At 44.1% G+C, this 23,677-nt stretch overlaps 2 long non-coding RNA genes across 3 annotated transcripts; both read left to right on the top strand.

Moving 5' to 3' along the window:
- Positions 1–13,051: 13,051 nt before the first annotated feature.
- LOC143930748 (uncharacterized) lies at positions 13,052–15,245 on the top strand. Its single transcript, XR_013262820.1, has 3 exons — positions 13,052–13,650; positions 14,252–14,316; positions 15,180–15,245. It is a non-coding gene; the product is annotated as an uncharacterized LOC143930748 (long non-coding RNA).
- Positions 15,246–16,255: 1,010 nt separating this feature from the next.
- LOC143930749 (uncharacterized) lies at positions 16,256–22,889 on the top strand. Of its 2 annotated transcripts, none has more exons than XR_013262822.1 (6): positions 16,256–16,314; positions 18,535–18,572; positions 18,662–18,720; positions 20,422–20,484; positions 21,900–21,952; positions 22,498–22,889. It is a non-coding gene; the product is annotated as an uncharacterized LOC143930749 (long non-coding RNA). The 2 variants fall into 2 exon arrangements; XR_013262821.1 differs by having other exon boundaries at positions 16,264–17,341.
- Positions 22,890–23,677: the final 788 nt, after the last annotated feature.

Here is a 23,677-nt window from a genome sequence, read left to right on the forward strand (position 1 = left end):
CATACAACTGTTTTAGCAGTTTTGCTAGGGTTGGTAATTAAAGATATATGTAAGGATTGCAATTCTTGCCTTCTCTGGAGAAATTTTACTCTAGGTTCTTTTCTGGGCTTGCCTCATGTCTCAAAGTCTAAGTATTTGGTCACATGATTTTAACCGAAAGGAAGGACCAGCCTGGGCCACTTGGTTAGTACCCATGTTGGAAGAATGGCACACGGGTTGATTTACTAAAACTGGGCAGTGCAAAGCTTTGACCAAAAAACCCCAAAAACCTTGAAGCTGATTGGTTTCTATGCAGTGCTCCACCAGATTTTGCACTCTCCAGTTTTAATAAATCAACCCCACAGAGCCCAAGGAAAAGTTGCACAATTACTATTTTGTAGCTTGCAGGTTAACAGATAACAAGTGAAGAAACAATTGGCAATCATCAGCACTAGTAATGGCTGCAGTTAGGCTGCAGTAACTGCGACAAAACACTCTAAACAGTTTCAAACAGTATGGTCTTAGGAAACACAATGGCGCACAGTGTGAAAGTGCGGATGGCAACGGTGCATCTCTTTGGAGCTGTTTCTGAGGGATCTTTTGGCAACAGTTAAGCCCATAAAACGCTAATCTATTTTACCTGTCTCTGCTTGGAACTCTGCTCTAAACAATCTGCTTGCATCTCAAACATCTTAACAGGCCACGCCTCATTAACCTCAAGTTCCTGAATTCCATCTATGAAAATCCCGCTCCCCCAGGCTTCATCACCATGTATTCTATGATAGGCATCTAGTGGTTTTTGTTTATGCTTTGTACCGTGACCTGGTTTTCATACTCGCCCAGGAATTGGGCCTAGGATGTCCCACTGGTTTGGGTTGTCCCTGTGTTGAGATATCTACACACAATATTCTCTAAAGCATACTCCTGAAGAAGCGGTCTCAAATGTAGAGGTTGAACTGACCTAGGACAACTTCTGGATCCCTCCTTCATGGATGGATACACGTCTATGTCTCTTTTCCAGAGAATTTAGGACATGTGTTTTGTATTCTCTCTCTGTAGGATCTTTTTAATCATGCTTTTGTCTTAATAAATTAATATTTTTATACATATGTGTATATGAGTCTTTGCCATACCATGAAAGTCCATAGTTGCCTCAGATTTTCTGCCTTTTGTCTCTTACAGTGGCACACAGGTGCGAAAAGGCTAGTAGTTGTAAGTCACAAGTAAGTGAAAATGTCCAAAATGGGCCCAAAGTGTCAATATTTTGTGTGGTCACCGTTATTTTCCAGTAGTACTGCCTTAACCCTCTCAGGCATGGGGTTCACCAGAGCTTCACAGGTTGCCACTAGAGTCCTCTTGGAGTGTCTCTTAACCAGATAGCAGGGATAACTTGCACAAATTTGTAGCAGAGTTGAGTTATAAATCTGTTAACTTGCTGCACATTTTCACTGGCAAGTTGTACACTAACAGAGCACTTGAAGAACAAGTTCTAGTTGACACTTTTCCAGTTTGTAGCAAATTTGCATGGCAAGTCTCTAGCAAGAGCATTTCCTGTCATGCCAATCCTTTCTCAACACATAGAGATATCTCCACCCTTCAACAGGTCTTTTCTATGGGTTTCTGAAGATTGATGTATGTGCTCTCTATTTATGTAGCAAGGTCCCAGACTTCCTTCGGTCTAATGAGAAACTGCAGGACCAAAGATAGCTGACATCCTTCTGTATATGGTGGGTTGTGAGGCATGGTGGGTACAAGGTAATTAAAGTTATTGGGCCCCAGACACTTCTTGAATGCTAAAGAGAGTTTATTTCTCTTAACTAGGAATGAGCTTGATGTTCGAGTTGAACATAAGTTCAACTCGAATATCCGGTGTTTCGCCCATTTGCTGAACAGCGAACATTATTGGGCATTTGTGGAAAATTTGAGCATCTCATAATGCACTGCGAGATCGCAGTGCATTGCTGTATGATGATTGGCCAAAGCATGCACCCTACCTACATGCTTTGGCCAATCACAGCACACTCTGTTAAGAGAGCCATAATTGGCCAAAGGCAGGGTGCTTCCATGATGACATCACTGAGCTGGTGGATGTTAGAGACCTTGCGCTCCTCCACCTTTCGTTTGAGGATGCCCCACAGATGCTCAATAGGGTTTAGGTCAGGAAACATACTTGGACAGGCCATCACCTTTACCCTCAGCTTTTTTAGCAAAGCAGTGGTCGTCTTGGAGGTGTGCTTGGGGTCGTTATCATGTTGGAATACAGGGTTTCAGGGTCTTGGCAAACTTCTCATAGCCTAGGCCATCTTTATGTAAAGCAACAATTCCTTTTTTCAGATCCTCAGAGAGTTCTTTGCCATGAGGTGCCATGTTAAACTTCCAGTGACCAGTATGAGAGAGTGAGAGCGATAACACCAAATTTAACACATTGAAACACAACATGCTCCCCATTTACACCTGAGACCTAGTAACACTAACGAGTCCCATGACACCGGAGAGGGTCAGCTGATAGGCTCCCATGGCTTGCAATACTACCTCTATGCTGACGACACCCAAATCTATTTCTCTATCCCTCAGCTCATTTCCTCTGTCTCCTTACGTATCACTAATTTACTATCAGATATATTATTCTGGATTTCACATCACTTGCTCAAACTCAATCTATCCAAAACCAAACTTATAACTTTTCCTCCCCCATATGCCCCTTCCCCTGATCTCTCTGTCAAAATCTATGGCAACTATAAGCCCATCCCCACATGTCAACCTTCTAGGTGTAGTCCTGGACTCTGAATTCTCCTTTAAGCACCACGTCAAATCACTGTCCAAATCCTGCCGTCTCAACCTCTGCAACATCTCCAAAATACGCCCCTTTCTAACCAATAACACAAATTCACTCGCTGGTCATCTCTCACCTAGACTACTGCAACTCACTTCTCATTGGCTTACCTCTACATAATCTATCACCTCTTCAATCCATCATGAATGCTGCTGCCAGACTCATCCACCTTACCAATCGCTCTGTCTCTGCTACCCCTCTCTGTCAATCCCTCCACTGGCTTCCGTTCGGCCAAAGAATTCAATTCAAAATACTAACAACTACGTACAAAGCCATCCACAATTTAGCCCCCAGTTATATCACTAGCCTAGTCTCTAAATAGCAACCTACTGGTTCTGTTTGTTCCTCTCAAGACCTTCTACTCTCTAGCTCCCTCGTCACCTCCTCCCATGCTCGCTTCCAGGACTTTTCTGTCCGCTTATCTCCTACTCTTTTAGCTTTTGGACAATCCATGAAAACCCTTCTCTTCAGAGAAGCCTACCGTACTGTCAGGAAAGGCTTGCTGAGAGCAACAGTTCCATTTGCACGCCTGTGTGCATCTGCGCGCGCTGGCGCGAACGCCCATTGGCGCCAGAAGTGCTATTTAAACCCTGTCATGACAGAGGAATCTTGCTGCCTGATCTACAGCGTACCCTGAGAGTTTCCTGTGTTCCTGATCCATTCCTGAGACTATTCGCTTGCCTTGTGACTATCCTTGCCATCCGCCTGCATCTGACCCCGGCTTGTCCACGACCTCTCTCCTCCCTGATCCTTTGGCTTATCTGTACCAGTCTGTTACCGATCTGGCTTGCCTAGTGACCTTCCTTCTGCCTTCTGCACCTGTTCCAGTACTACTTTCCAGTGTATGACTCGGCCTGCCTGACCTTCCTGTGTCTCAGTCCTTGGGACCATCCATCCAAATCCTGTGAGTGCCTGCCTCCCGGCTTCAGTTTCCAGTCTGCTGCATTCCACCTGCTGTTCCTGCTGTCCCAGCTACGTCCGGAGCATCAGACCTGCATACCAGCTGTTGATCCCGGTAGGCACTTGTGCTGTCCTGCACTCCTGTGCCTCCTGTCACCCCCCACAGTTATTACCTTTTGTTTCCACTTGACCCTCCCTTCTAGATTGTAAGTGCTAAAGAGCAGGGCCCTCTGATCCCTCCTGTATTGATTTGTATTGTAAGTGTACTGTCTGCCCTCATTTTGTAAAGCACTACGCAAACTCTTGGCGCTATATAAATCCTGTATAATAATAATATCAGCCCTTTTGGGGACCACACCGAGGGGGAAACAACTCAGGTTGTTGAAAAAGGGAGATCAAATGGGCCCGCCATGCGCCCCAAGTCCAGTTCCTTCTGGAGATTCTCGGTCACCACATGGTCGGCACATCCGAAGGAGTAAAGGGGATCCAAAAAAAAATGTTTAAACCATCCCTTAAGATCAAGGCTTCCCTATGGAGTACCGGTCTAGCCAGGGAAGCTTCTCTGAGACAATCACTGGGGTCCTCCGGTTTAGAAATTTCAGGCTTGGCCCCAGCTGGGAAATAGGTTGTTTTCCCTTTTGGAAGCACCGGCTGGCTGGGTGAGCACCCCCGCAAAGTGAGCTGTCATGTTTAAAACAGCACACAGTGTACCACTTGAAGTGGCTCTCATTGAATAGCCAGCATAGACCTTTTTTGGGGGCAGCCGATGCTCCGGAGGGATCGCCAGACTGGGGACTGAAAGGAGGAAGGCCTGTGGGGGCAGATGAGCTATAACCACAGGCTACCGTTCGGGCAATCAAAGTGGAACTCCTCACTTGATGACATTTTTTGATGGAACTGCGTGTCGTAGTGGAACCAACACTGGCCCCCATACACTTTGTAGGCACCACAAATGAGATCAAGGTAGCAAAAAAGTGATGCAGCTAACTTCGGAAAATGCTCACAAATAGGGTAACCACATTTCCAAACTGCCATTCAGGGACAACCCCCCCCCCCCCCCCCCCCCCGCACCCACCCAAAAAAGATGGTTTTTGGCCAATTTTTTGGGGGAAAAAAGCAAACAGTGGTAACCAGTTTAGACAGGTATGCAATGTGCACCTGCTTTAACTAAGTCACTTAGTGACAACGGTGTACATCACTTACTCTGGCAAGTTCACTGCATCAAAGTTATGCTTAAGATTGCTATAAACATATCTGCCTGTGCATTGTTCAGTATTTGCCCTGCACACAATCACAGGTCATACTTTTAAATGTGTTAGACATATCTTAAGAAATAGAAAAAACAAAAAAACAAACAGAACAAGTTGCAATAAATTAACAGATTATTTTTATTGTTTTCTCAACGAGCAAGAACTTTTAGAAATTAGGTATAAACTAGTAACCAACCATATATAATAAACCACAAAAAAATCCACTTTTTTCTTAAATAACAGAGATATATTACTATAAATATATTTTTGAAAATATAAAACTTACAAAACAGTCAATTGCAAATATAATGTTGCTGAAATATTAATGCTGTGTCTAATTCAGCTCACATGGCAATATGACCATAATCAAATCCTTCAGACCACACGACACCACCTGAGTATCTTTTGTTTTCAACACTGATGTCTAAAAGTGTATTTCTTGTCACTTCTTGCACATTGCAAGAGTTTTTTATTTTGTTTCACGAAACTATAAAAAGATTGACAGCCCATGTCAAAATAGATTTTCACCTGAAGTTCAGATTTTATTAGATCAATGCTGCATCTATTTCTTGTGTCAGACCAGCACATTCCCATCATGCTGAAGACCCTTTCAACTGCTGCATTTGAGCATGGGATGCTAACAACAAACGATACCACTTTCAAGAGGTTTGGCAGTTTGTCAGGTCCAGCCTTCGTGAATATTGTTGACCATTTAACATCGGTGTTGAGATCATCATCTGCTTCAGTACTGTTAGAAACATTTTGCAAGTGTGGACAAACGCAAGCAAATTCTTCATAAAGGTCATCTATTGAAACAGAGTCTAAATTCAGAGCTTCAACTGATGCCACCGGGTTATCAAATGTAAGGTTCTCCTTCAAATTTAGACATTGAATTTTTGACAAATAGTTTTTGTCTGAAAAATCAAACCACTGTTCTAAATACTGAACAGCTTTTTGATAACATTTTAGAAATTCTGATTCAATTTTTTTGGCTTGCAGGTGAGGTCATTTTTTCAAAGCTTTTCCAACTAGATATCCAAAAAAATGGTCTGTCTGTCTTTGTATTAGTTTGCCTTTGACTGATGTCATGATCTCATTTACATCAACTGCAATTAAGTCATTTCGCTCCAGTTTTAATATGGCTGTCTGAAAAATAGGCAAGCAGTTGTGTAAAAACTGGAGATATAACACAGGAACTGATGGCGGGTCCTGTTCTGTGGTCTCACTATCTTCATCCACAATAAATTGCCATATTACTTTAGGTGTTTCGTCCTCACCAATACTTTGGAAGTAAGCTTTTACAGCTGGCCAATTTTTTAAAACTCTCTCGATTGCTGGATAAAGAGACAGCCATCTTGTTGGTACATGGCGAAGAAGTTCTGACCACTCAAGGTCAACAAAGTCAAACATTTCTTTTAGTATGGCAACTCTCTTGGCTGATATTGAAAAATAATTATATAATTTCAAAATGAGACTTTCCACGTCACAATTTAAGACATCTGAAGCCTTTTTAGCTGTATTGTGAAGTATGTGATCTGGGCAGCCAGCTGGCAATATCCGATGATTTACAGCATGAAGCTTCTGGTACACACCATTATGCTTACCAAAGTTCACACTTGCATTGTCAGCAGAATAAGCAGACATCATATCCACAGATAGGCCATTTGTTGTAATCACATTTAAAATTTGCTCTGAAATTGCAGCAGCACTTTCCTCACCTTCATAAAAATCCAATAAGCTTGTTACCACTCCTTTGGAGGGCTTAAAGTAACGCAGAACTAAGGGGAAAAGTTTAGTGTGTCCATGGTTAGATGCATCCGATCCAACACTTAAATACGCATAGCTGTTTTTCAAATCTTTGACTACCATTTCCACACTGTAAGGAGCCAGCACATTTGTTACAATGGCTTCAGCTTTGGTACGGCAACATAACATCCTAGTGGCTTTAGCAAAATCCTGAAATATAACAGGAAGTAGTTTCATAGTGTAGTCCAAAGATCTATATGAATGACTGTGGCACACGGAATCGTAAACCATTGATATTTCAGCTGCAATAATTTCATCTTGCATTGCCACATCCTTAGAGGGAATCAGGAATTTGGAAAGCATCCCACTTTGTTTTGTAGCCCGATCAGCATTTTTGTGACTTTCACTAGATATGATGATTTTGATATCACCTTCACCACCATGACCAATTCCAAACTCGCGCCTACACAGAGTACAATATGCTCTATGATAGTTACCAGTCACTGCTGTAATGCATGTATAAGTTGCTTTCCATAAGTCTCGAAAACGGCACAATCGCTTTATCTTCTTTGATTTAGAGGTCGATGGCCCCTGTTCATCCCCACTGCTATCCATCTTAGTACCAGTTGCACGATGTGTGAATGATCCTATAGGGATGATCCAAATACATTGACTGTAGTATGAAATGGGAAAGCCAACTTGTAATACAAAGTATTTACCAACACGCCACAGAACTCCACAGCAATAAAACTCAGAGTCTACAAGCTAGTGTTTCATTGAAAAATTATCACACCTGATGTACTGATGGCCTCTCTCATTTCTTGAGACACTAATGGCCCATATAGAAAATCGGGCCAACATTTTTGTCCAAGGAAAAATCATACAATTTTCTAAAAGTGTGTACACAACTTTTGACAGCCAATTCCGAACACAAATTTCCAAAGGGAAAAACGCCAACATTTTTCTTGTATGGGAACAGAATGGACCATTTCATATGATTTTCGTACGAGAAATAGCAGATACCAAAGACTGTGCATGCTCAGAAACAAATAACAAAAAAGCCTTTGTCCGCACGTGAATTTTTGTGCATTATTTCTATCCTCGGTTCCGACTTGATGTGAAACATTGAGGAAAACTGGCAGATTGTTTGTCCTATTTTCTCATAGTGTGTACATGGCTTAACAAACCAGGACTGTACAAATAACCCCCAAATTACCACTTTTTGCAAAGTAGACATTCCAAGGTATTTAGTAAGAGGCATGGTGAGTTTTCTCAAGTTGTCATATTTTACCACAATTCTTTGCAAAATCAAGATTTTTAGAGAAATAACCTGTGAATATGACAATTTTGTGAAAACGAAAAATCTTGATTTTGCAAAGAATTGTGGTAAAATATGACAACATGGAGGACATGGAGGAAGAGTGGAGGGGGACAGCAGAATGGAGGGGGACATGGAGGAAGAATGGAGGGGGACAGCAGAATGGAGGGGAGCACGGAGGAAGAATGGAGGGGGACAGCAGCAGAACAGAGGGGGACACGGAGGAAGAATGGAGGGGGACAGCAGAATGGAGGGGAACACGGAGGAAGAACGGAGGGGGCAGCAGAATGGAGGGGAACACGGAGGAAGAACAGAGGGGGCAGCAGAATGGAGGGGAACATGGAGGAAGAACGGAGGGGGCAGCAGAACAAGGGGGGACAGCAGCAGAACAGAGGGGGACATGGAGGAAAAACAGAGGGGGACAGCAGAACAGGGGGGACAGCAAAACAGAGGGGGACACTGAGAAAAACAGGAGGGAGACAGCAGCAGAACAGAGGGGGAACAGAGGGGGAACAGAGGGGGACAGCAGAAAAGAGGGGGAAAGCAGCAGAACAGAGGGGGACAGCAGCAGAATGGAGGGGGGACACAGAGGAAGAACGGAGGGGGGCAGCAGCAGAATGGAGGGGGACACGGAGGAAGAACGGAGGGGGACAGCAGAATGGAGGGGAACACGAAGGAAGAACAGAGGGGGCAGCAGAACAAGGGGGGACAGCAGCAGAACAGAGGGGGACATGGAGGAAGAACAGAGGGGGGTAGCAGAACAGGGGGGGACAACAGCAGAACAGAGGGGGACACAGAGGAAGAACAGAAGGGGACACGGAGGAAGAACAGAGGGGGACAGCAGCAGAACAGAGGGGGACACGGAGGAAAAACAGAGGGGGACATGGAGGAAGATCGGAGGGGGAGATGGAGGAAGAACGGTGGGGGACAGCAGCAGAACGGAGGGGGACACTGAGAAAGAATGGAGGGGGACATGGAGGAAGAACGGAGGGGGACACTGAGAAAGAACGGAGGGGGACACTGAGAAACAACGGAGGGGGACACTGAGAAACAACGGAGAGGGACACTGAGAAACAACGGAGGGGGACACGGAGGAAGAACAGAGGGGGACACGGAGGAAAAACGGAGGAAGAACAGAGGGGGACACGGAGGAAAAACGGAGGGGGACACAGAGGAAGAACGGAGGGGGACACGGAGGAAAAACAGAGGGGGACACAGAGGAAGAACGGAGGGGGACACAGAAGAAGAACGGAGGGGGGCACGGAGGAAGAACGGAGGGGGACAGCAACAGAAAAGAGGGGGACACAGAGGAAGAATGGAGGGGGACACAGAGAAAAACTGGAGGGGTACAGCAGCAGAAAGAATGGAGGGGGACAGTCAGCAGCAGAATGGAGGGGGAGGGGGACAGCAGCAGAATTGTACACTAACCTGGACTCCTGGAAGTTTGTCAATGTGACATGCCAGCAGATCCAAGTAGCGTGGAGGAAGAAGGATGTGTGGCCCATGCAGCAGCTCCGGGCTGGCATGCCTGGGGTCTGGTGCCGCGGGACAATCTCCGGGGGGGCCTCCCACCCCCCGGGGGGAACCAAGGGCAGCGGTAACCGGCACCCACAAGCAGCGAGCAGGGGCGGGGCACCCACGTGGAGGGACAGTCAGAGGAGCCCAAACGGACCGCCGGAGGACTCTTGGGCTCTGGGAGAGGGCCAGGCAAGAGGAGTCCCAGCCCAGGCTGTGTACAAATGGTGGGGGGACCCGCCGGGGAGGGTTTCTGCGGCGGGTGGGGGAGAGCCAGGATCAGTAGCCACAGCAGCTCCAGGGGGACGTGGGGGGTGGGTGGTGGAAGGGGAATAGGAAGGCTTTGAAGGAATGGGGCTCAGACGGGAAGGAGGACGGGTGCGTCTGCTGGCCCTAGCAGCCGGAGGCCCCCATAGGTGGCAGTGGAGGGGGGGGCATCTCAAGTGTAAGGAGACAGAAAAGCCTTTCAGCCTGACCTTGGAGGGCCAGCTTGTGGACCCTGGCCAACAAAATGTTAGTGTCCATGGCCAGTGGTGCAGTGTCCACAGCAGCTCTTCCAACCGACTCCTCTGAAAGACCCCAGAATTCCCTGGGGCACACGTTCCCTGAGCTCAGGCCCATCACATCCCCATGTTACAACCAGCCGTTCCCCTTGACTGGCACCTGGTGCCATTGGGAGTAAAAATTAGCCCCATTATTGGTGTATGTGAGATAAAATAAACCATATGGTTGGTGACTGATATAAAGAAGCTCCATATCATTGGTGTCAGTGGTGGCTTTCCTTATCATGGTGTTTTGCCTCTTTATTGAAGCTGCAACTAAACCTCGGCTACAGTGCCAGGCACTCTGTATTCCCCACACTATCATCCCACCGCCACCCCATACTCGGGACACCCTGCAGGACACCGACCTTTTCAAACAGCGTCCACAATCCCTGGTCTGTGTGATCTGGGATGCTTGGCAGCCAACCCATACCGACCAATCACATTTGATGTTACTATAGAGACCTCGGTATGACTTCATTCTATAAGTTTAAGGCCTTTGCCGAGCTTCGGCAGCTTTCCAGTGTGCCAGAAGTGCCAATCCCCTTTAAATACTATGTATTAGATGTGAACCTGTGGGCTCTCCTTTTGAAAAGTCCCGTGTGCTTTGCGTCTTTAGCGCGTTTTGTGAAAAACGCACCAAAAAAATACATCTTCCACTATAGTTAATGTTAACGCAACGAAAAGAGCAACACGCCTTGTTTTTGAGTACTCTTTTTGAGTCACATATCCTTCCCCTCCCACCCACCATGGAGAAAAAAGCATGAACGCATTATGCGTTTTTTTTTTACACAACAGATTAAAAAAAAACGCACTGAAAAGGCAATGTGCGTCTCACAACAGGGCCCCATAACGCACTCTGCATTACTGAATAAAACTATTTGTATAATTTGGTTGCTGAATTTTTACCGGATAAAAAGAACAAACTTTTTCTTTTTATTTTTTTTTCTTCTTTTTTTTTTTTTTTTTTCTTCTTTATTTGTTCTTCTTTATTTTTTTATTTTCTATTTTTCTTCTTTATTTTTATTTTGCCTTTTTTTATTTATTTATTTATTTATTTTTTAAGCAAGTTGCAAAAGCAACACTGAATCTGGGCAATCAGGGGTTAAAGTTGAAGAGGGCATGGCTGTGTCAGCTGACCTTTTCTAGTCCTCCATGCAGTTTGCATTTTGTTTGTTTTTTATCATTTTTACTTTATTTCCTCTTATCTGCAGCTGTCCATGAACAGCTACAAGTCCCAACTCTGATTGCAAAAGAAAATAAGAGTTATTTGAATTTATTTGGAGAGTTTGTTAGATTTGTCAGGTAAGTGCTATTACAAATTGGATAAAAAAAAAAAAGTCTACTTTCCATATAAATACGCCCACTTGTGGAGCTGTCTGCCCTGTTGGTCTACAGATGGAGCACATGGCTTGCTGCCAACCATGTTGGCTTTGGTAAGTGATGTTTGATATGTTGGGTTAGAAGCTCTGGGTTACATACATTTTTCCTGCACTTTGTTTAAATGTTCCAATCCGAATGTCTAATCTTCCCTATGAATTGTGTTCTGCTTTGTGTTCAAACAGGCAAGCCTGAACACAAAGCTACAGAGATCAACTCCAGGGGAATCCATGTTAAAATCTACTGCTGATCAATGGGAAGCATGCATTCCTCTTGCCACTGCTGGTGACTAGTTAGCATGCCTCCCCTTTGCCCCTGGCAATTGATGGCAAGCATGGCTCTGGCCCTTTGCCACTGGCGATTGATGGCAAGCATGGCTCTGGCCCTTTGCCACTGGCGATTGATGGCAAGCATGGCTCTGGCCCTTTGCCACTGGCGATTGATGGCAAGCATGGCTCTGGCCCTTGGCCACTGGCGATTGATGGCAAGCATGGCTCTGGCCCTTGGCCACTGGCGATTGATGGCAAGCATGGCTCTGGCCCTTGGCCACTGGCGATTGATGGCAAGCATGGCTCTGGCCCTTGGCCACTGGCGATTGATGGCAAGCATGGCTCTGGCCCTTGGCCACTGGCGATTGATGGCAAGCATGGCTCTGGCCCTTGGCCACGGGCCATCGATGGCAAGCATGGCTCTGGCCCTTGGCCACGGGCCATCGATTGAATTATTTTTAGAGGGGGATTGTTGCATTAATAGCTCAGTGTACTGAATATTAAATAAGCCCCAATTATCAATGTATAATGTCCTTATAGCAAACAATCACGTGACTGCTGTAAAACCGTATGGCGGTCAGTTGCTGATTGGCTGCTCTGGTTATTGCACTTTCCTATAGGACCGTTTATTTATTTTTGTTTCCAAACCCCGATGTATACTGAGCAGTCAGCCGCACTATAAACCATGTATGCGTTTTTAGTAGGGCTGCAACGAATGATTATTTTCATAATCGATTAGTTGCCTGATTTTATTTTGATTAATTGGCTAATATGTGAACGTGTCCCATAGGGAACAATGTTAAATGAACTGTAGTGCGTTTCTGCAAAAAAAAAGCACCAAAAATGCATCGGTGTGAACCAGGCCTAAGACGATTAGTAGCAGCAGCATGTGTTTTTTTTTTTTTTTTTTTTTTTTGTCATGTGTTTAAAAAAAAAAAAAAAACTAAAATGGAGTCCTTTTTTATAGCAGAAAATTGCTTCTATAAGCGGCTCATTTATACTGTAGAACAGTAAAAGTAATATATTGTGAAGTAGGATATATGGGCATTTTAACTAGGGGTCAGACATGAAGGGAGATGTATATCTTTTAGATTAAAGTAATAGTAAAGGCTGATTTTGTGTTTTTTTTTTTTTTTTTTTTTGTTTTTTCCTTTTGGATATAATCATTTTAAATATGCAAAATACTGGTAAAAGTTTACATTAAATGTCATTGTAATGCCTTCTATTACCTCCAGTCCAGCCTCCATTTTCTCTGGGTATCTTTGTAATTATGTATCATTGTGATTATTATGTTTCTGTTAAAGCAGGGCTAGGCCCTCCAGCTGTTGAACTACATTTCCCATGAGGCATTGCTGGCACTTACAATGACTCCAAGAGGCATGATGGGACTTGTAGTTCTGCAACAGCTTGCGCGCGCCCCCAAGTTGCCTCACCTCCATGTTCAAGGAATGTGTTTTATTGGTTATATGTTAATAAATGGCCGCTACAGCCAATTTTCACTCCAGACGTCTGTTCTTGTATGGTTGGATTAAGTGGGGCTGTAGTTGTGGGTAATTCCTCGGAGGGGATGGGAGTGTTTTAGGTCTGTTTACTCCAGTCATGGAATATTTTGGTGGATGACTAGTTTGCCGTCATGCTGTTCTTTAACCCCAGACAAGTATGCAGGTTTAGGCATTCCCTAAATATGGATACTTTTCTAAGGAGGTAAGAGCTTTAGGAAGCTTTATTCGGTAGGTCGGTAATGCTAGATTCCTTATTTCTTGGTAGGGTTATGGTATCTATTTTGGTTTAATCGACTTTGGTGAAATTGACCCCATCGTTAATTTTATGATCTTCTTTTTTTTTCAATTTCCAGTAGGAGGAAAAAAGCTCAACGCAATGTGGAATTTCCTTGGTGGCCCTGCAGCTTCAGCAAATGGTAAGATGAGAAAGCACAGGAGGTGGCCAGGTTCTGGGGATCTAGGAGTGAGCTGTTATGGTTCGGTTGGAAGCATCTGGCAGGGATTGAGCTCCCGGGGGTGTGGATGAAGTGCGCAAGCCTTCCCCCCAAGTTCAGTGTCGATAGTATTGCATGCCCTGCCCTGTCACAGTGGAGAACTTGGTTGGCTTTCATTCACATCAGTGTTCAGCATTCCCTGAAGGTTACCGGTTTCTAGGAGCTCCTTCTCTGTAAAGAGATGCAGGTGGTGAATTTCACTCTGATCCCACTTGGGGGAAGTCTGCAGAAAGCTTCCCCCCCCCCCCCCCCAACGCTGGCCTCTGTGTCAGGCGCATGTTGACCCTTGCGAGTCGGGATATATGCTGGCCACATGCAAGTCAGGACGCATGCTGGCAACATGCGCGCTGGGACACACGCTGTATCTGCGCATGAGGTCTCTGCTCACGCTGTCTCTGCTCACTGGCACACTTGCTACTTCTGTTTCTGAGGCCTCGGCGCGCCGACCTCCTGTGAAATGCAAATGACATGTTGCACGATCAAGCTTACTGTAATAATTTTATGATCTTTTTCAATTTTCTAGCGGGAGAAAAAAAAGCCCAAAGCAATACGGAATTTCCTTTGGTGGCCCTGCCGCTTCAGCAAATGGTAAGTTTTTTTTTTTTTATAAACCCGGGACGAGTTTATGAACTTTTATCGTTACTTGAGTTTTGAGTTTGGCCACATAGTTTTTGTGGACCAGAGTTGCTAATTGCCGTCATGCTGTTCTTTAACCCCAGACAAGTATGCAGGTTGTGCGCCCCCCCCACCACCCTCATTGTGAATGTGGGATGCATTCTCTCTGCGCCCACCACCACCATCATTGTGAATTTGTGGGATGCATGTTCGCCCCCTATTTTTTTTTTTTTATTTTTTTTTTTTTTTTTTAGTCCTATGTTACACAGCAGGGCACATAGTGGGTCTGGATGGGGTGCAGAAACTGGCCAACATTTCATGTTGCTAGTGGCTCGTTTCTAGGACTATCTCTCATCCTAGCAATGAATCGGCCACTTAACATGAAAATATGACCAGACTGCCACCTCCTGAGCCTCCTGGTGTCTGAAGTAGGACTGGCAGCACTGACATAAGGGCAAGGATCTGTGATGGCTGCTGGCCAGTAAGGATGAGTTCAGGTGTGGCAGTGGTTATTACTTTGTGTTGCAAGGCTGTGTACGCATGACTCAAAGCACAACTTTGTTTTGCCTTTTTGAATGCATTATCTTTTCATTTTTGCTAAAGCAATATTTGTATATGATATGACAAGGCTAGTTACCAGGCTGTCATGCTGGTGTTTAATTCCAGTCAAGTATGCAGATTGGGGCTTTTATCCAAGATCTGCATACTTGATAAGTGATAATGAGCTCCAGGAAGCCAGCGTTGTCGGCAATGCTAGAGCCCACATTTCTCATAAGTTTATAGTAGCTATTTTGATTTCAGTGGGCATGATGCCATTTATTTCTTTATTTGTTTAGGTACTACTGGGAACGAAAAGCTCAAAGCAACGTGGCATTTCCTCTGTGGCCCTGCAGCATCAAATGGTAGGTTCCCATACAAACACTGTCGTTTGGGTTTAGCCACACATTTATGTGGACCCAGTGTTAAATTGCTAATTGAGTTATGAACTGTTATCGTAACTCATGGGCTTGGGTTTAACCACTTGTTGGTGGTCCCCAGGTTCTGGGGTCTAGGAGTGACGAGTCCTAGTTCAGTTTGATATCTCTTCAGATTGCACTCCTAGGCTGAGTGACTGAGCGTTTCTTGCAGTTCGGTTTGGCAATGTTGCTTGCCCAGCCCTGTCCTACCGAGCGTCCCGATTCGTCTCTTTTGCTCTCCTCTGGATCCTTCTGCAAGTTATAGCCGGCTGCTAGGCTTTTAACTCCCTAATCCCTCTTGGGAAGTCTACGGAGAGCTTGGGCCCTGGGTCTCGCTCTCTGGAAGTAAAGGGTCTGCTGTTCTTAAATGGTCTGAACTTCCTATTTTGTACTGTTTGGCTAACTGGCTAGTTGATGGGCTTCTCTGTAGCAGAGGGCTTGGAGACTGGGTCAATCTCAGTCCTTGCTGGATCGGGGGGCTAGTGCCCAGTCCTTTGTGAAGGTCGGGGCTAGGACTGATTCAGTCTTCTTGCCCTCTGCTGCAGTGCGGCTTGGAAGCTGGTTTAGGAGGTCAATCATGGTCATCATGGGAATGGGAGGGTCATCTTTGACTGCACATCCTTTCTTCCTGGAAATACAGTGTTGGTCTTGGAATGGTTCTTGGTCTTTCTTGGTTAGAGTATGAGGGCACCATGCTAGAGTCAACAGATACTTTGGCCAGGCCAACACTGGCACTCTAGTCTTCGGTCAGACTTTTTGGTATTGGGTTAGATGCCTTATCCTCTTAAGGGATAAGGGTCTAGCACTTGCCATTCCCACAAAATGGCAAAACATCAACCTTTTCATTGGCTAACTTCACTCAAAGATCTCATGAAGCTTTTCTGCTTTAATATAAAATGCTTGCAAAATGGTTTATAAATTGTTTTATGGGGTTCTAATGCCTACCTTATTTTGTAGCTGAGGTGCCCTTCAAGGGTGAACTATGGCAACACTGTAAACAGATGAAAAATTCGAGGTATGTATCAAATTGGGGTTATAAATGCAATCTATAGGACATTTTAAGTGAAAATGTGTTTTGATACAGTTTAGGTACCAAATCCTGTGGAGGTCCCCCCTCCTTTCCATGATTAACACTACTAGAAAGTCTATCCTGAAGCAGTTCCTCAAACTAGTTGGGTTACTATAGACCAGTGGTCTCACTGGGACCAGATGTGATCCTTTGCTTTCCTTATCCGGGCCTTGAGGAATAATTACTGACACTGGGGCAGTATTCCTTCCACTCGCAAACATGGGGCACTTTTTCTCCCATAATGCCTAAAGATCTGGCATGGTTTATGCTCGGGCTCATTTCAGCCACCTTAGATTCTCATGGACAGTAAATTGACATTTTAGAAAAAGTTTGGAGACCCCCTGCAGTAGACTTTTAATTGCTTGGGTAGGAAAAGTTGCTGCAATTTTTCTAATTGATGTGAAACACCACAATAATGTGCATTAATATATATTGATATATGAAGGTGACTCCCACTCTCCTGTGCCTCATGTCCTGTCTGAAGTAGGATTGGCAACTTGTGGGGAAGGGATCTGTGATGGCAGCTGGCCAGCCCAATATAAGAGACCAAGCTGCATGTGTCCTTATCTGCAATATCATGCGGGTGTGGCAGTGATTATTGTTATGCATGACTCAAAGCTGCATATTTTGCCTTTGAATGTTTTAACTCTTTTTCTTGATAAAGCAATATGAAGTAGCAAGGCTAGTTGCCTGGCTGTCATGCTGGTGTTAAAATCCAGGCAACTATGCAGATTGTGGCTTTTATCCAAGATCTGCATCCTTGACAGGGGGTAAGTGACAGCAAGATCTAGGAAGCCAGCATTTTCAGTAGGTCAGCAATGATGGAACCCTAGAAGCCACATTTCTCATAACTATTTTGATATCTGCATTCAATTTCAGTGGCCATAATGCCATCCATTTTGTTTTTGTGTCTTCCAACTGAGAATGAAAAGCTCAAAGCAACATATCTCTTGTGAGGCTGCAGCATCAAACGGTAGGTTCCCACACAAACACTTGGGAGTTACGAGCCTTTATCATAACTCCTGTTTTAGGTTTAGCCACACTTTTGTGGACCCAGTGATGAACTGATATCATAAATCACAGGCTTGGGTTTAAACACTTGCTGATGGTCCCTGGGTTCTTGGGTCTAGGAGTGAAAAGTCCTAGTTTAGTTTGAAACGTCTAGAGAAGCTTAAGCTCCTCCTCCTCCTCCTCCTCCTCCGAAGTCTACGGAGAGCTTGGGCCCTGGGTCTCACTCTCTGGAAGTAAAGGGTCTGCTGTTCTTAGATGGTCTGAACTTTCTATTTTGAACTGTGATTGGCTAACTGGGCTGGTTAAATGGGCTTCTCTGTAGCAGAGGACTTGGAGACTGGGTCAATCTCAGTTCTTGCTGGATTGGGGGGGGTGAGTGCCCAGTCCTTCATGAAGGTCGGGGCTTGGACAGATCCAGTCTCTTTGCCCTCTGCTGCAGTGCGGCTTGGAAGTTGGTCTAGGAGGTGTCAATTGTGGCTCATTATGGGAATGGGAGGGTTATCTTTGACTGCACATCCTTTCTTCCTGGGAATACAGTGTCGGTCTTGGAATGGTTCTTGGTTGGAGTATGAGGGCACCATGCTAGAGTCAACAAATACTTTGGCCAGACCAACACTGGCACTCTATTCTTGGGTCAGACTTTTTGGTATTGGTTTAGATACCTTATCCTCTTAGGGGGAGAAGGGGCTGGCACATGCCATTCTCACAATGGCAAAACTTCAACATTTTCATTGGCTAACTTCAATCACAGGTTTAAATTGCCATTTTGAAATATCTTGTTTTTAAAGTAGCAGTCTGCCCACCGCTGCAAAAAATTAAGCCAGCAGCTGCACATACTACAGCTGCTGACTTTTAATTTTGTACACTTGCCTGTCCTGGAGTCCAACGATGTCAAGTGCATGGAACCTCTATTGCAAGTAAGGGATCCCTACTACACCCCCCTCACCAAAAGGTGCCAAATGTGGCTCCAGAGGGGGAGGAGTACAAGTGGAAGTTCCACTTTGGAGTGGAACTCAAATTTGCTGCTCCTTTAACCTCTGTAACTGTGGTCACCATACTGAAATGCACCTTTTTGTGGCTTTATTGGAGGCAATAAGTGGGTGGTGGTGTGTTTTTTATTTTTATTTTTTTCCCTCTACCTTTTTGCTTTTCTAGTGTCTCTTTAAAAGACTGAACTGTCTACTGCAAGTTTGGTAAGTAATTAACAAGTTTATCGTACTTGCAAATTTTTTTTTTTAAATTGTGTTTTATGGGGTTCTAATGACTGCCTTTTGTTTTGTAGCTGGTGAGGTGCCCATCAAGGGTGAAATATGGAAACGGTGAACAGATGACAAATTGGAGGTATGGGTTAAATTTGGCTTATAAATGCAGTAATCTATTCAGTTTAAGTGAACTGTGTTTTGATAGAATTTCGGTACCAAATCCTGGTATTGTATAAATCTTTAACACTACTAGAAAGTCTATCCTGAAGCGGTTTCTCAAACTAGTGGGTTACAATAGACCAGCGCTCTCGCTGCAGCCTGGGGCCAGATGTGCTCCTTTTGCTTGCCTTTGTCAGTGGCAGAAATTATGCCTCAAGGCAATGAGGCCTTACATCTTCACTCACAAACATGGGACACTATTTCTCCCATGACACCAACAATTTCTCCCCTAATACCTAACTATTTGGCATGGTTTATGCTCAGTGGGCACATTCCAGGCCCTAGATTCTAAAGGTCAATTTACTGTAATTTTAGAAAGTGCGTAGACTTATTGCATTGGTATGAAAGTTTGGTTCAATCGCATTAAGATATATTGCTACAATAGCCAGCTAGAACGTCAGTCTTGATAAAACTAATCTGTATAGGAATAAAAACCTAAACTAATGCAGCCACCACTTTGGGAAAAAATTGGTGAGCTTTTTTTGGCTTTAGTACAGCTTAACACCACACTCACTGTGCAATTCTGTAGAAGATAAAGTTAGTTGCCAGTCAAACTTATGGGTGTAACATGTTCCTCAGTTTGTCACACGATAATGGCACAGGGGACTATGAAATCCCAATTTGAGTTCAAAAACGCCTTAAAAAAAGTTACCCTATTTATTTATTTTTTTACAAGTCAATCACATAGGGGGCACAATTGCCTGTTATAAGTTTCTCTTTAAATGAGGCACCCAGGGTCTGAGACCTTGCATGTTGTCCTGTGCTCCACTGAATGTAAAGCAATGCACATGGCACTGCATTACATTCTTTCCTGGCCTTGACAGCTAGGTAAATTGTCAGTGGGGCCTGGAAGTGATGTCACTTATGGGTCAGCAGCAAGAAGGGAAGAGCAGATGTGCATCTACGCCAGTCTCAGGCCCACAGATCATCAAATGGAGCCTGGGGTATGTGGGGTGTAGAGCATTTTTGTGGCAGCTCAAGCACCAGGATTCAGTGGGGGTGGTTTTTTTTTCTACCTGACGCCTGGGGTTTGTTCCCTTAATCATGAAGTATGGAGGCTGCCATTGCTCAAGCCTGTGGGTTTGTTCTGTCTCTCTGGTGCTTTGGCCTCAACACTGAGTGTGACCTGAGAAATAGAAGATTCTGACAATTGCAGAATGCTTTCTTTTTGATTAACATTTTAAAGCCACATTAGCCAGGTAACAAGTCCATTAGTCCCTGTACTGTTCAGTAAGCCATAGCAAAGTGAAGCAAAACATCTTCACTATGCTCCCAGTATGGAATTATCTAGGGTGGTTTTATTTGTGTGTTTTTTGGGACTAGGCATAGGAAGCCATAGAGGCTTCTATTGTGGTTTTCTCCTGAAAATGTCAGTTGCTTGGCTGTCCTACTAATATTCTTAACAAGTATGCAGAGACTTCTAGACTTTCATGATCTGCCCACTTGAGGGTGACCTGAAACGCATGAAGCCAGGTGTTGAGCAGAACAGCAGGTCAATTTTTGGTTGTCAGCGAGCCCCTTTCATTGCTTTTTTTTTTTTTTTTTTTTTTTATAAACTTTATTAACCTTTTTTATATTTAACCTTAACCTCAAACTTCTATCTTCTATCTACCACTTCAAGTTGACGGCTGAACACTTCAAGCATTATGGAATCCCTTCTATTGTCCTGCAGCATTTGTGGATGGTGGGTACTAAAACTCATTAAGGATGAAGGCCTAGCTTGGTTTGCTAGGTTTCACCAGAGTTCTGAGCTTTTGTTCGAACTCTTGGCTTGGGTTAGCCACACTGTGGACCCACAAATGAATTTAGGATACTAGTCTAGCTTGGTTTGCTAGGTTTCAGCAGGGTTATGAGCTTTTAATCATAACCCTTAGATGTTGGGGTCTAAGAGCAAAGTACTTGTTCAGTTGGAAGTCCCTGGGTAGAAATTTGCTCCTAGGTTGTGGGTTGAGCTTTGTTGGAGCAGGGCGGGGCACTGCAACACGGCTCCTTCAGACTCTGTTGGCCTCTTTAATCCACCTTTTGTGCTTACCTTGCAGGTTATCGGTTTCTAGGAGCTTCTTTCTGCCATAGACAGGGATAGATGGCTGAGCATTTATTTTACTCTTAAACCTCTTGGGAAAGTCTCCAGAGAGCCCCTGCTCTCTGCAAGTAAAAGGGTCTGCTGTTCTGAGACTGTCTTGCCTTTCCTAATTGTGAGCTATGATTGGGAAACTGGGCTGGTCGATGGGCTTCTCTGTAGCAGAGGGCTTGGAGACTGGGCCAGTCTCAGTCCTTGCTTGATTGAGGGTGAGTGCCCAGCTCTTCATGAAGGTCAGTTCTAGGACTGATTCAGTCTTCTTGCCCTCTGCTGCAGTGCGGCTTGGAAGTTGGTCTAGGGACTCAATCATAGCTCATGATGCGACTGGGGGAATTCTTTGACTGCACATTCTTTCTTCCTGGGAATACAGAGTGTTGATTTGGAATGCTCCATGGTGTTTCTTGGTTAAAGTATGAGGGCACCATACTAGAGTCAACAAATACTTTGGACCAAGCCAACATCAATACTCTTATTCTTGGGTCAGACTTTTTGGTATTGTGTTAGAACACTTATGCCCTTAAGAGAAAAGGTCTAACATGTGCCATTCCCATTTAAACCTATTTGTTAAATGGGGTTTGTTGAACTGCCTTCGTGGCGCTTCACAGTAAGACAGATTGCACACTTTGTTCTCTGCGCGCTTTGACCCCATGTGGAGTATTTTCTAGTAGATCCCTGAAGCTCATTCTAGTGGTGGTTGTATACAATGCCAGTGATTCCCCTTTGCTGGTCATTTTATGCCCACCCTGATGCAGTGAAGAATGCAAATTTTCTGTTGGTTGCAGGCTTTGGTCCCATTAGCGCAGCTATTTATTTAATCTGAGACACTAAAGCAGTTGAAGGGATTTTACAAATATTGGTTGATTCACTGCTGGTTCTTCAAGAGCCCAGCCAGGAATGCATATTGTGGTTTTACAATGTCTGTCACATCCATGTGAGCCGGGCCTTGCTGTGGAGTTTGTTTACTTGTTTTAGATGCCTTTTATCCTTTGTGTTTTTAACGGTACCTCCATTTCATTCAGATGGCTGGCTGAGCAACACTGCTAGGTTGTGGCCAGACTGGTGTGGGAGATTGGTAAGCATCCATACATAATATTTCCAGGAAATCTTTGTAAAGGGTACAATGGTAAATTAAGGGTTTATCTTTTGATTTGTCCTTTAGACAATGCGCATAAGCTTAACAAAAGCATGGGGGCAGAGGGTTGGGTTTTTTTAGCAAGTGTCTGGTCCATATGCTCTCTTCCATTCAGAATCTTTATAAATGGTCAATACTAGCTTTCTGCAGGTCATTTATGGAAACCCTATGGCTGGAAACGGATTGCATACAGACTATAGAAGGGCTAAGCCAACATTGGCACTATTCAATTTCCATCAGCATCTGGTATAATTAATCTCTTTTACACTTTGCCTATCCTTGATAAGTTGATGGAGATGTCCAGGAACTGTTATGTTTAGGAGGGGTCTGAATATACACTGTACCAAAGTGGGGAGAGCATGTAGGAATTAAGAAAGTTGGGTGGCTTTTAAATATTACAAATATGGCTGGAAATGTACTTTAAAGACCATGCTTGGAAATCTTTTGTCTCTCTAACACTATACCTTTCCTCTTTTGTTTTTTAGCTGTTGTCTACAACTTTTGCTACTATACTTGGAGTGTTCGTTTGCAAGCAAGGCCGAGGTGAACTTCAATCATCCCAGAGACCTCATTTTATCACTTAATCTGATTTCTTCTTCTTTTTTGTTTTTTAACTTGCTTTTTATTTTTTATTCTGTGGTGGTATTGGGCCAGTGACGGTGAACCTTGGCATCCCAGATGTTACTACATTTCCCATGATGCTTGTGTGTAGATGAGCATTATGGGAAATGTAGTTCCAAAACATCTGAAATGCAAAGGTTCCCAATCACTATTGGGCAGTAGCCTTTCTGATTTGCTTAAAGGGCCAGCGTCTTCTGATTGCAATGTGAAATAAAAACAATTGTACATGGCTAAAGAATAAACGTTGACATGATTATTAAACATGAGAAATGTTGTCCATCCTTTACTATGTTTTAACTAGATGGGTAGTGTGCTTGTACTTACATTAAATGGTAATTAAATCTTATAAAGACAATTGAGGGGGGAAAGGAACCACCTTTGCTTAACTTTTTAAAATGTCCAACTTTAACATCAAGTTTTTTTTTTTTATCCACTTTTATAACTGGTACAGAATGAGAGCATGCACATATTAAAACATAATTTTATTCCAGTTTGGTTAAAATTCACATTTGCATGACCTTAAATTTTATATCAACTACCCTGCAGGATTACCTAACATACAATACATAGGCCAAGTATTCTCATATGGCCTGGTGATGGCGGATCCCTTAAAGTCAATGTGTTTTGTCAATTAGCAAGACTGGTTAAGGATCAGGCAGGTAACCAATCCTAATAAACCTCATAGGATCAATGTACAACCAGATGACATACAAATTCATGAATGCTCATTGACTACCTCATGTGCCTGTGTAGGACGGGCATCATTCTAAAAGGACACACCAGTGCAGCCTGTTTCTGGTGTTGATGTGCAGTGAGATCACCGCTGTGGACAGATTACTGATCCATTGTACTGGGCCACTGATTGACCTTGAAATTGTGTGATTGCTGTCTACTCCGATGTCAGTGCTGCCAACCATTGTCTGATCACCACCATAGCAATACAATACCAGAGCTGCCACATCAGTCTCTAAACCCACCAGTGTGAGACGGCAACAGTGTCCGATTTCTGCCACATTGCTCTCCAATAGGGATGAGCTTGGCATT

Source organism: Lithobates pipiens, unplaced genomic scaffold, assembly GCF_037356315.1.
Source record: "Lithobates pipiens isolate NorthernLeopardFrog02 unplaced genomic scaffold, aLitPip1_a1.2 Scaffold_25, whole genome shotgun sequence".
In the NCBI taxonomy this organism is placed as follows: Eukaryota; Metazoa; Chordata; class Amphibia; order Anura; family Ranidae; genus Lithobates; species Lithobates pipiens.